Here is a 14278-nt window from a genome sequence, read left to right as displayed (position 1 = left end):
TTGCATCCATATTGCCAAGTGTGCAAGGAAATCAACATTTTAAATACAGTATTTAATCAATAGCCAATGTAAATCCATTGCTTTCCATCCTGCTTGAGTTCAGAGTTGACTGAGAGACTATATAATCACTGTCTTTTTAAAAAAAAATGTGTGAGCAGTTATCATTTTGGAGCTGCAGTTTACGAACACTGTTGCCCGATGGCGTTTATCAACGTAATAAATGATTGTATTTCACTTTGGTCACTCACTTGTCAAAAGTACAAAGTCACAGAACAGAACACAGCCCTGGAAGTGGCCCACCTACGCTATTAAGACGGACAGACTAGATGCAATGCAAGTGACTAACAACTTAACCCTTTCCATGGCCACCTCTTTTTGCTGGTGAGGAATGGGATGTTTAGGGGGGGAAACATTTCCAAAGCCATTTATTTTACCACTCAGGAATTAATAAAAATGGTCAAAAATCAAAGGTAGAAAATTAAAACCCAGATCTTGCGGAACTCCATACAATAATAAAAAACATTTGACATTTGGAGATTTCTGTAGGAATTTCATTTTTTGGCAATTTGATGGCAAGCACTTGCCATCAAATTGCCTTGTTCTGGTGACTCCTCAGAAACACCCTTATTGTCAATATATTGTAGGAAAGCCATCCATCCTCTCAATGCTCCAGGGGCCTGTTTCACAAAGCAGGTTTAGTGAAAACTCTGAGTATGTTAACCCTGAAATGAGGGAAACTCTGAGTTTTCCATTTCACAAAGGGAGGTAACTCAAACCAGAGAGAGAGGGGTAACTCTAGCCTGTTTCACAAAGGGAGGTAACTTAAACTCTCGGTCAGTTACCATGGTAACATGCTCTCTGAAACTAACCTGGTCGGGACCAGGTTTTTCTCAGAAAACCTTGAGTTTCTCTCTGTCTCCGCCCTCTTTCAGCCACACACAGTGTTTGATTTCCTCATTCATTCAGTCAGCGGGCGAGTTTTGGCGTAATATAGTTCTGCTATAGTTCTGTCTGTTTTTTCAGAAAATCACTGCAAATATCAGTCATTAGAAGTTATATTAGGTGGCGACTATTTCACTACCATGGCGTGTCCTTCTGATAACAATCCCGTGGATGAAGCTGCAGCATTACTGCGCAGATAATTATATATTCGTCGGGAGATGATTATCAGACTATTGATTATAGATGTTCTTGCATTTCCAGGCAATTCTCTGTTTGAGCGGTACCGTTTCATGTCACAGCAGATATTCTGTGTTGCGCTGCGGTTTTTTGCAAACGGGAGTTTTTGTATACAACGTATAAAAGTCATTCAGTAGGCCTACATTAGAAGTTATATTAGGTGGTGAATATTTACACTACCATGGCGTGTCATTTTGATAACGATCCCGTGAATGAAGGTGACGCATTTCGCAAAGAGAATTAAATATTGGTCGGGAGATGATTATCAGACCGCGCATAGACGTCCTTAATATGCTGCAGCCATAATTACAAAATGAATGAAATGGATCTTTTGAGCAAGTTGAATATATTTGACTCAGCGTTTCTAAATATAATTCCAGCTTTTCTTGCAATTCATAGGTTCAAAAGTGTGTGCTTTTAGTTGGGTTACCGGTATATTAACTACTCCTATACTGTATAGCCTTCTGATCCAGAATATCACCTATAATGCGAGGGGGCTGAATACGGCACAACACCGTTTCATGTCACAGTCCATCTCATCCCTCCTTACATTTCCAACATTAACAACCAGTCATGCTCTCATATCACAGCAGATATTGTGTGTTGCGCTGCGTTTTTTTTTGCAAATGGGAGTTTTTTATACAACATTGATATGTTGTATAAAAAACAGCCACTTACGGTAATATTTACTTTACGATGTAAAACCTGCTCAAAATGAGGCGTCACCATGAGACTGTGCTGAGGTTTTACCTGTTTGAAAAATGTTTTTATGTTTCATCTTAAGCTGCGCTTCTCCCCCGCGGGGTTGCACTTAAATGAAATAAATTAATAGGCTCCCACTCAAGCAGTTTCCCCTGTGATGTTACTGTGATTGCAACTGGACTACATTTAAACTTACGCACTGACCCGAGCCGCAATGTCCTCCAGCACCGTCTCCCTCTCTTTAGCTGCTGCAGCGGTGTAAACCTGCTCAAACTCTCCGTATGAGCGCATTAATATTTCCATTTCCAGTTGTAGCGTAGCCCTTCGCTTCCCCGTTGCCATGGTGACTCGTCGAATCAGGGCTCCATTGATGCTGTCTTTTTTTACTTGTGGTGCACGCGCTTAACTCCAGGTCAAACTACTCTGAGTTGATCAACCTAACGCAAATCTCCTGTTCTGGAACCGAAAACTCAGAGTTTCCTATCTCAGAGTAGATCAACTCAGAGTTCCGGGTTAGACTCAGAGTTTTTTGAACCTGCTTTGTGAAACAGGCCCCAGGTCTCCAGTTTGTGGTTAAGAATAACTGCATGTTTTTATCCCCAAACTGCATGGGATTAACATAAAGTGGACATGTCTTTAAAGGGGAGACTTGTGGGTACCCATGGAACCCCTTTACATTTAGACATCTTGAGGTCAGAGGTCATGCGGCCCCTTTGAAGATGGCCATGCCAGTTTTCCCCCACCAAAATGTAACTTTGGAATGTTATTTAGCCCCAGACCCAACAAGTAAGCATGTTATGGATTCCAATCGATTCCAGAGATCTTTTAGCTTTGTTATACCAATAGCTTCACTTCAAGACAAAAAGTTGATAGACCCGCGTTACTGTTTGCTATTTGCTGGCATCAGGTGAGAGCACATTTTTACCTTATTGCTGTTCTAGCTCTAGTTCCACTCCATCGTCTCGTCAAAGTAGTAAACACTGACACGTGAGGAGGAGGCGGGACCCTTGCGTAATTTGCAGGGCCCTACCCAACTTGCATGACATGCATACAGGGCCGCCCGCCTCTGATCTAGAGTGATGGAAACATGGCACCTGGATGGACACACTCATTTTTACCACTTTACTAGTGCGATGCTATGACGCGTTCTGCCTCCGTCTGTAACTTCTGTTACTCTTTGTCATTTCAGCCACAAATTCCGTCCGTGCTGTATTTCCAAATTAGTCAGCACTGAGTTTGAAAGAGAGACTGAATAATTATCACATATAAAAAACAGCATATAACAACAACATATAAAGTAACACCTGTCACTGTCTTTACTGCCATGCTGCTGTATTTTGTGTTAACTAACACTGTTTTCCAGGGCATTTGTGACGTTGAATGTCCCCCACTAGAAGAAAAATAGAAAGGTAGGATCGTCTACTGGCAGTGGGAAGGATTTAGAAAAACCTGCATATACACCCTAATTTTGCTGGTACAAGGGTATAATAGATGGTTTAACATTAACAGTGACGTGAGAGGAGCAGTTGTGCCCTCTACATTTCTTCCCCATCCTTTCAAATGTTTTGCCCCTTTCTTTTATTGTGAAATAATGTCTCCTTTTAGCCCTTCCTCTTAGTTGTAATGTTTTTAGATTCAAATGTAGGGAGGATACTTTGCACTTGTCACGTACTCAAGGAAGAATAGATGGAGGCGGAGAGAAGGGAGGAGAAAGAGAAAAAGAATGAAAGGAAAGAAATGAGTCCTCAGTAATTATGCTGTTTGACAGAAGGGGAGCTACACCGCGTGTGCAAAGAACCTGGATGTAGTGAACCTTGAGAGCAGTTTGTGGAGGGTGGTGTCAAACTGGGGGAGGTGGGGTTGGTGGTGTCAGGGCGGCTGTCCCGCTCTCCTCCTTATGTTAATTATCTTTTGTTTGCCCTTGATAATCCAGAGGCCCAGTGTGCTGTCCGTAATGAAAACCCTGAATCACAAGGTCCACATTTAAGGAAAAGAAGTAAAAAATAAGGGGGGGGGGGACAATGGCGTTGTCATTACCACATCATCAGTGTGTGATCAATAATGAATGAAACGCACATTAAGCAGGCAAGAGCTTATGAAAATGACTTGTGTGAATAGATTAAATTACAACTATTATTACTTCGCTTTTGATGTAGTGCGTCAAAGTAATTACAAAATGTTTAAAAAAAGAGAGAGAGGGAAGAGAAGGGATGAGGGAAAAGCATGGAGTCTCTCCTTCTAGAGTTATAAAATAGAATTTATGTTACTGGGAAAATTGTGTCTCAAGTCGACAGTTCTTAATGTATTACTCCAAATAACATTTTCCTTAAAATCATGCCTCGCATTTCAGGAGAAAGATCATTAGAGTTTGAATAAAGCATTCACATCTACATGATGAAATGGGAATATAAACCCCTTTGTGTGCACTTGCATGTGGCTGTGTTCGGCATTGAGTCAAACTCTGTGTGATAACCTAGCCATTAGTAGTCCGAATCATATTTCCACTCTTCTTTGTCCCTGACGTAGCTTTACGATCACCATAAATCTGCCAGCCAAAGTTATCAAGTCGCAGTGTTCAAACCTGCCGGTCCATTAGTTTACAACTCCACCCCAGCTTTTTCTCCCAGAAAATACACAAGGACTGCCATTGGTTATGGATTACACCCTCATAAATCATTGCCTCCTTCATCTTCTTCTGATAGAAGCGTGTCATGGTGAATAAGCCAAACAAGATGGCCTCCTAAGAGCTGCGTCGGCGTCAACATGGTGTTTGTGATAGTGGTAGTCAAAGGCTTTGTCAGGGGATTAGGGTGTTGAAGGGAGGGCCGCAGTTGGAGCAGCTAATTATCTATATGTTAATGGGACGTCACTACATTCTTTATTCTGCACGGCGTCTCAACCCTGTGTGTGTTTCCGTGTGTGTGTGTGTGTGTGTGTGTGTGCGTGTGTGTGTGTGTGTGTTGGTGTGTGTGTGTTTGTGTGTGTGTGTGTGTGTGTGTGTGTGTGTGTGTGTGTGTGTGTGTGTGTTTGTGTGTGTGTGTGTGTGCGTGTGTGTGATCAAGGATGAGTGCAGGGGGAAGGAAGGAGTTTTTGAAATGACATGTACCGCAGTGATTCTCATTTGTTCAGGGGAAGTTTTCAAACTGTGGAAACGATGTTATTACACTTTGCCACAATCGCGTCTGTGTAATGTGCTATTTGCCATGCCAGGCCCGGATTTCGCAGATGGAAATTAGGGGAGAAAATTGCCACTAACTACTCAATTACAGCGCTTGATGGTTAGGCTGACCCCGGTTGGCAGCAATGGCAACACAGAGCCAATCACCTTCCCCAGATGGCATTAAATTAGAATAGGGAAAGAGGACAATTGCACATATTCATCGGAGAAAGACATTTGAATTACCTCAGATGCTTTGGCTTCATATTGAACAATTAAGTGCAGCGATGGGATTTTATGGGATGGTTTGGAGGCAAGGCGCTATGTTAGCATGATGGATGCGTTGTAAAAGGGCTCTGTCCTTGGATTTTCAATCTGACAATTAAAGGGAACGCTAGTAATTTGAAAATTATGAGAGCGACTGTATTGTCCATTAATCCTGTCACAATGAAGGAAACATTTAGTTGTCGACCTGGCACAAAATGTTTGGTATGTGATATTTATTAAGCTTTACATCACTTATTCAAGTGTGATGAATTAGGCTGCAAGCATGCCTCAGTCTTTTTTTTTTTTCAGATAGGGTAATTTGATTTGATTCAGCTGTTATTCCAAATCCAAAAGTTATGTTTTGAGTCTTCCTTCCAGCGTTGGCCCCTGTCTTACTATTCAGAGAGCGCCAAAGCAAAAATATTTTTGATTTCTCACTCTGCTCTCTCCTCAATGTTTATGCTGTACTTTGCAAGGAATAAATTGGGATATCATGCTTTGATCGGTGTAATATTTCACATTTAAGTTGATGTTTGTGCTGCGTGTGATGCGTTTACTCAGCTGGGAAAGATGATCTCTTTACGGCAATGGAAAGCATAATGCAATTACCTGATTCATTTTCCAGAGATCACTTCCCTAGTTACAAAGAGGGCAGACATTTAAAACCACAGTCCATGATCTTTTTTTTTCGTTTCTGTGCAATAGTGAGACAAGGAAGTTTTTTCCTCTTCCACCAAAGCAGACGATATGAAAAATAGCAAACTTGAGAACCACCTTTGTTTGGAGTTTCATCTCAAAAAGCTGTTAAACTGAGCATAGAAACTGTGGCAGAACTTCATAAACATATCCTAGCTCTGGCTCTCTTTACACCAGAGCCAATATAACTAGAGCCAGGAGCGGGCCGCTGCGGTTTCACCTGACAACTGCAAGTCAGAGGATCCCTCCTCATGTAATGTTTTTCTCTGACAGAATCTGCAGCATCTGCAAGCCTGTAATCAGTATAAACCACAGTTTAGCTAAGATGTGTTTTCTCCTGCCAAGGGTTCACATGTGTTTACACTGCAGTGGCAGACGAAAGCTTCGAGTTAACTGCAGTCAGGGAACATTTTTGGCAGCCTCCGAAACCACTGGCAGGCTCCACACTACTTTATCTCATCTTTATCGTGAAATCAATGGCATCACTCATAAGGGAAGGAGGAGATTAATTGTTTAAGGGATAATTCGTCTCTCTTCTTCGGTTTTTTGTTGTTGATGTGAAATGTAGAAGTGGGCAGTCATTTTCATTTCTCTTAAAAAGGTTCCATATTATGCTTACTTTCAGGTTTATACTTGTATTTTGGGTTTCTAGTAGAACATGTTTACATGCCTTAATGACTGGTCAGTTTCCGGGTTTTCGACATCTGCGCTCTCGGTGTCTCTGCCGTTGCAGCCGGGGAATGACTGACACTGCACTTTATCTGCATTTTCTTCCTATATATGGTATAGGTGTGCCATCACAACCGTATAGAAATCTGGGCGGCTCATTTACAGGCAGAGTTTCAAAATACTGCCTGTGTGCATTTCTCTGCGAATTTAACGTCTGATACATTCACAGTATTTAGATAACACTTCAACCTGCTTCATAGCCAAAAGAGAGATGGAAATCTCACTTTTTACAGTATGGGACTGTTAACCTGTGAAACAACATTGTGTTCTAGTATTGGAATCAGTTCAGATGTGTGTGTGTGTGTGTGTGTGTGCGTGTGCGTGCGTGTGTGTGTGTATGTGTGTGCAAATTCTGCAATGGCAGTGACAGAAATGCTGATGGAATTCTAATACAATGGCTTATTCTCACAACTCCAGGCAAAATGGCTGCAGCAGCAGTAGTAGCAGATATAGCCAAGGAGGGCACTTTTGGCGTGAAAGTTAACAACGCCCCCCTCCCTTCTCTCAAACACACACGCACACACACGATTCATCCCAACCGAATCAGTAATAACACTGATTCAGTGACTTTTTTTTCTTTGCCTTTTTATCTTGGCCAGGCTGTTTGCCTATGCATCGTCACTGGAGGGGTAAAACACACACCCGTCCTTTATCCATATTCAGTAGGTGTAGGACATCAAAACATTTTCATCATTAAAATGCTTACCATTTGTGGCCTTTGTAGCACAAGAATATACAGTAGATTTAAATCTCCCCATCCTCCCGGAGAGCAAAACAAAGAGTGCTATTAGTTCTTTATAGTAACGGAACGGCATCCCAAGGTTCTGCGCGGGGACCTACCTTTTGGGATCAATTATGTGGCCACAGGCTCTTTTTAAAAGAGCCGCACCTGATTAAAACTCTGCCGGTTTCCCAAGGTCCCTTTGTGTGGAGTGCCGAGGCCCTCGCCACGGCTATTTATTAGCATATTGTCTTTTAAAGGTCATTGTCTGTTTTGCACGGCCCCACTCTATCTAGAGTAGGTCGCCTTCAGATTAATTTGCTATTGTTCTGCACCACTTGCTTGGGGGGGGTGGTGGTCCAGAAAAGTTGTGTGCTTTTCATCCCCTGGGGACTGCAACAGGAACTATGTTTTATACAGGGGTTGTGGAGCAAGCGCGTATCCTCCATTGCGGAGGATCATGGAATGCTGTCACAGCCGTCAGGGTTTTTCTCTCATTTTTTTCATCCATTTTTCCCCACAAAAAACATAGGAATGTAGACCCCGCCAGCCTGTCGTGAGCTGTTACCTCTGTCTAAATCGGCTGTCCCAGGAAGTGCCTTGACAAAAGAAGAGAGCTTGTTGAACATTGGCGCGCATCAAAGAGACGCAGGCGAAAACTAAGGCTGGCTTGTATTGGCTCACCGGGGCAGACGATGGAATGTTGAGGACTTTCTGGGGATGAAGACGTTTGAGATGGTGGTAATAGAGGGTAGCATAGAGGAAAGAGAGAGGCCCTCGGTGGGACAGAAAGCAGAAGAGACCTGCCTGTTTGCCTCAGATGTGGTAAATGCTGGCTCCCTGTAGACTCAATTAGAGCCCCCACTTCAGGGGGGGGGGGGGGGGTAGAGGAAAGAGAGAGGGAGGAAGAATAAGGAGAGAGAAGAGAGGGAAGGTAAAAGAGGAAATGAAGAGTCCTGGGCTGCCTGTACTCACGTCACTTTTAACCCTCTGTACGTTGAGATAATTGCATTGAATGTCACCTTGCATATGAATAGGTTCCCCTAACCATAGCTTTCTTTACACTGAATTGCAAATTGTGGCTGTAATATGTTTCCTTTGTTTATAATCACCAACTTTCCTGGCTCCTGCCATGTAAACAGCTTATCTCAGTCTTCAAAAAGGGGCAAAGTGTGTGTGTGTGTGTGTGTGTACCTATTTTGTAAAAAAACCAAGCCGTATGTACAGCAGAAAAGTATTGTTGAACTTTGGTAGAACTTTGAGTGGTTCTTGGTCTGGAAGCAGAATGGCTAAAATATAAGTATTTTATGAAAACACATTTATTTTGGACTTTGTCCCATAACAGCACATACAGTTTATGGAGACATAAATATGCTCCGTATCACACTAGGAATATGAGTGCTAAGCATAAAAGCAATGTGATTTGAATTTTAAATCATATCCATATTAGCAGTGATGTGTTTCTTATTTTTTTAAGAATTGAGCAGCTGATAGCATTGAGGGAAACAGGAAGTGAAGGGAGGGAGGTTGTGTGCATTTCTGGCTTTGAAATATTCTGTTACAATGGTGATTTAGTTTAAGCCCATTTAGGTGTGTTTCCACTATGGTCGACTACCCTGAATGAGGCGGGTCTGTCTCGTCAAAAATGCCCCTAATTTGCATGTGAGTCGCTCAGGAGGCCGTTTGACCAGGTACAAAGAGGCCTCTTTTGTCCCCTGAGATATACCCGGTTACTGATTGGCTGTAGCTCTCGGCGGGATGTGACGTGTGGTAGTACAGACGTCACCACGCGGCGAAGTAGAGAAGACACTTTTTATCCAGTGGTGTAGTAGAACAAAGCACAGAAAGCGATCTGCGCACCGATTCTGGATTTAATTCCTGACCTGTGGTCCTTTGCTGCATGCTCCATACCCCTCTCTCTCTCTCTCTCTCTCTCTCTCTCTCTCTCTCTCTCTCTCTCTCTCTCTCTCTCTTCACTTTGAAGGATTTCACTCTTTATATCGTGGTAGACATCAGGTCTCATATGTATGAAAGTTCAAGAACACACACAGGCACACACACGCATGCACGCACGCACGCACGCACGCACGCATGCACGCACACACACACACACACACACACACACACACACACACACACACACACCTTACTGCAGTGGGGTGACAGTCTGTCCGTCAACAAACCCTTTACTGCGCCTTGAATCTTTAAGATGGAGTGTTTTCTTTCATGTTACTTGTACATAAGTTGACGTTGTGAATAATACGGGCCCCCTTATATCAAACAACAACTATTCTGTATTTCTCTTGAGGAAGAAGGCGTTGCTGTATCACTGATTAGCTGATCACCGGCAATCTGAACCCATTCAGTGTGTGTGTGAGTGATACGTCACCTACGGAGACGGGCCTTTTTTTGTAACGGAAACACGGCGAGTGAAAGGCTATTTGAGAGGGCATGCCCTGAAACTTTCCGGGAGGCCAATTTACAGGGCTAATGGAAACACGCCTGTATCTTTTTTGGGAATTTGTTCTATCTATGTGATAACATGTACTGTATGTTGTGATTATCTCACAGCTAGGTGGGGTTATTCAGCCCAAGATGAAAACGGTCATCAAGTATGGCAATATGAAAGTAATAGGCATTCCAATTCAAATAGCTTTTTAGAAATATTAATGTTCAGAACAAAATAGTCAGGCTGGCTGCCTGCATTTTCTTTTCTCAATGGGGTTTGGTGGCTTTGAAGAGGGCGTGGGTAAAGGTTTCAGGTCCCAGGCATCATATGCTAGTGTTGTTGGGTCAGGGTGAAATCAAGTGGCTGGTGCAACATATGGTTTATTGCATGAGACACACGGCTTTCCATGCCACCCCCAGGTCAAAAAAGTGGATGCATTCAGAAATAAAAATCATAAAAATAATCCACATTGTAGTGCAGTGGTGGCCTAAAGGATAGAGAATCAAGCTTGTGGCCAGACAGGCAGGTACATTTGGGTGGGGAAAGTGAATACCACCAATGTGCTCTTTGACCTTAACCACCAACCGCTCCAGTGGAGCTGCTCAGTGGCCAGCAGGTCAGACTGGCTGTACTGAGCAGCCAGGTGTGAATGTGTAACTGTGCGCATGTGATCGGGACTTCATGAAGACAGCATTTCTCTCAGTGAAACTACCCTGAATGAATAAAAAAGAAAAGTTAATGTAATGCAATTCCCCAAATGGATCTTATCCCACAAACGGAAACATGTTTTTAGATTGTACAAGTGTTTTTCCAATGTGCTAAGACTCACAGTCTTTCTGCAGTAGTGTAAATGAGAGTCAAATGGGGGGGTGAGTGTGGAGGTGAGCACTGCGTTTGACGTGACATCAAGAGACAACGAGGTGCCTCTAAATCTGCTGTTTCTTAAACTCCCCTTTTTTAGTGCCACTTTGACAAATTCAAGGAGAAGTAAGGGAGATGATCTGTGTGTTTTTGAGGTCACAGGGGAGAGAGGTTCTTACATTCAAGTCTCACCTGCTGAGGTGACTTCACTTTTACTTGATGACGATAGGTGTGTGTGTGTGTGTGTGTGTGTGTGTGTGCGTGTGTGTGTGTGCTTGAACTTTCATACATATGAGACCTGATGTCTACCACGATATAAAGAGTGAAATCCTTCAAAGTAAGGACATAGTGCTGATCATCACTTCTTTACGCGGCGATTTAAAGGTTAAGGCTTGAGTTTATGGTCAATATAAGAACAGTAGGAACCAAGGTCCCCAAAAGCATAGTAATATAATATTTGTGTCGTGCAGTAGAGATGCTGTCTGTGTGTATGTATGCGTGCAGAAAGGTGTGCATGTGCCTTTGTGTTTACGTGTGTGTGTGTGTGTGTGTGTGTGTGTGTGTGTATGTGTGTGTGTGTGTGTGTGTGTGTGTGTGCATGCAGAAGTATTCTTAAAACACTCTTTCCAGCATTGGGCAACACAGACAGGTAAAGAGATAGCATGGGAGAGAAAGAAAGAGTATGTGCTGTGCTGTCTGTGTGAGTGGGAGTGTGTGTGTGTGTGTGTGTGTGTGTGTGTGTGTGTGTGTGTGTGTGTGTGCATGTGTGTGTGTGTTGTGTGGGGGTTTAGGGAGGGGCAGAACAGGAATCACGAGTGACTCCAGGCATCCAGCCACATCTGACTTTGATTAATTGTCCTGGCGTTCTTCTGTCTCTTCACTGGGCAACCTGACAGAAAGGTAGACCGCAGGACAGCACAACACCACCAGGGATGATCCGTCTTTTCACTTTCTTTCTCTCTCTGTTCTAGCTGTCAGCAAGTAAAGACGTACTCCACAGAGCTTTGCCAAGTTAGCTCGAGTCAATCAGGCACACCCAAAATGACTGTCCACAGTGGGAGGGAGATGCAATGCAGTTCTTTGTTTTCTGAAAGAGATTTAGGATGTATACAACTTTTATTTTAATTCAACAAATGAATTAAAGCCTGTTAAAGGTCTCATATAATTCTAATTTCAGTGTCATACTTGTATTCTGGGTTTCTACTGAAATGTGATTATGCGCTTTGATGTTTAAAAAACACATTATTTTTCAAATACCGTCTGTCTGACTATACCTGGATTCACCCTAGTCTCTTCAAGCCCCCCTCCCGAGACAGCCCAGTCTGCTCTGGTTGGTCAACGTTCCAGGGTCTTCTGCATCTGTAACCTAAGTTTGTCTGAAACATTTTTGTAGCCGGGCAATGACTGTAACCTATATAAAGTATAGTTGTGACATCAACCATGCAGAAGTCCTGACGCTAGTTTAAAGGTAGTTGTGTGCATTTCTTTGTCGATTGAGCGTTTTGATACTTTCACAGTATTCATACAGCACCTCGACCTGCTTTATAATAAAAAAATAAAAAAATGCATATCTCACTTTTATATGTATAGGATCTTTAAAATAATAAAATGTCCTCCTGGCTGGCAAACCTGTTGAGCAAAATAGTTCCTTGTCACAAAAGATCAGCTTTCCATCAGCCTGTCTGTGTGGTTCTTGCTCACTCAAGTGCCAGAGCTGTGGCATTTGAATGAGATAAGGAGAGATGGCGAGGTTAAAATTAGGGACACAGCAACGAGGACCATGGCCATCGGAGCTGTCACACATGGAAATCTAACTCTACAATAGGGGACCTTTTGAGATCTCATCGAGTTCTGAGGTAATTTAATCTTAGAAGTCATGTTATATTTGAAGCATATCGGTAAAACACACTATGTCACTGTAAAATATGGCCGGATCAGTGTGTATGTTTCTTGCACTTGATTGTGATCCAGGGAAAAAACTTTTTTCCTTTCCTGTCTCAGAAGATCTTGCTCATAAAAAGTGAGACTGTTAACACTTTAAATCAGATGCAGAAGCACACACCTGTTGAAAGAAGAATAGCATGGATTTTCTCCACATCTTTAAGTGTAGCATGACATATGTTGTGACCTCAAGACAGTCTGAAAAGGAGAGAGAGCTAAAACTGTCTAATTTCTATCCAGCACACATAATGCCACGTAGGTGCTCTCTGTGGTGACTGTGAGAGAATGTCAAGCAAAATGTGTGACACTAGTCAAGATAATGGGAGAGTCCTGAGAGCTCGTTTGAAGGCACAGTTTCTGAATACCGGGTGTGTACTGTGCGTTTCTCTCTGGATTGAACATTTTGATAATATAATTTCATTATAATTATAATTATATAGCACCTTGATCTGCTTTATTACCAAAAAAGACAGAATTGTCACATTTTACATCATGCATTTCCTAATAGAGTAGTGCTACTGCTTGTTGCAGCTCTTGCTGATGCTGATAATAGTGGTACAGTTGGTAGTAAGATGTTTTAGCAATGCTATTCTGAAATGCAGTTCATCTGCACATTTAAACTGGGTCAAATTCATAATCTCAAAGACTATAATTCCAGATTTAAAACCAACGACAGGTTCTCTGATTAGTTAAAACAAAAACGTCACGGGTAGTTTCCAGTATATTAGCCTTTCAGCTCCCGACAGGGGCTACATGGTGTTAACATGCAGAAACAAGTGGCATGTATGACTGCCAAGTCTCCCTCCCCTCTCCTCCCCCTCACCACCTCTTTCCCCTTTTCCTCCCATCCCTTCTACCATCAGTGTTTAACCCCGCTCAATTTGCCCGTCTGGATGAAACAATACTTGTGATCAGCGCATGTAATGGCACCTTATTAACCCCAATTACCACAATTAAAACCCTGCTGCCACTGGGCCCCTTTCAAGTCTTAATTAATCAGATGGCAGCGAAGAGGCCGTTTTGTGCCCCCCCCCCCCCACACACACACACACATTCATATGCTGGCACTCGCGCACACCTTCTCCCCAGCCTTGACCGACCATGTGGCGGAACAAAACGTCTTCATGCTGGCAGACAAATGCCTCCACTTTACAAATCAAAGGCAAGCCTCTCTCTTTCACTCTCTCTCTGCCCGTTTCTCTCTTTCCATCCCTGTGATGTGGGTATAATGAACGTTACAAGCCCCCTTGGCACAGTGCCTTATTGGGAGGGTTTGGAAAGCTGCCCAGTTTGTTCCTCGCTAATTGCTTAATTGATGCATTGTTTTTACTGATGATACGGATCCCCCCCTCTTTCCCTCCCTACCGCTGCACATGGATACAGATACAAAAGGAATTACACCCTATTAGCAAGTCATGGTCCCTTTCAGCAGACTGTATTAGAGACTTAAAACCATTGTGACGGCTTCCCTAATTGAGCACAACCACTTGATGTAACATAATGCCATGTAAATAAAACCACTTCCCCCTCCTGCTCACGTTTCATAAGCAGCCGCGAGAGACAAATGAACATCTAG

Source organism: Echiichthys vipera, assembly GCF_963691815.1.
Source record: "Echiichthys vipera genome assembly, chromosome: 20".
Taxonomy (NCBI): domain Eukaryota; kingdom Metazoa; phylum Chordata; class Actinopteri; order Perciformes; family Trachinidae; genus Echiichthys; species Echiichthys vipera.
This window is presented reverse-complemented; position numbering follows the sequence as displayed.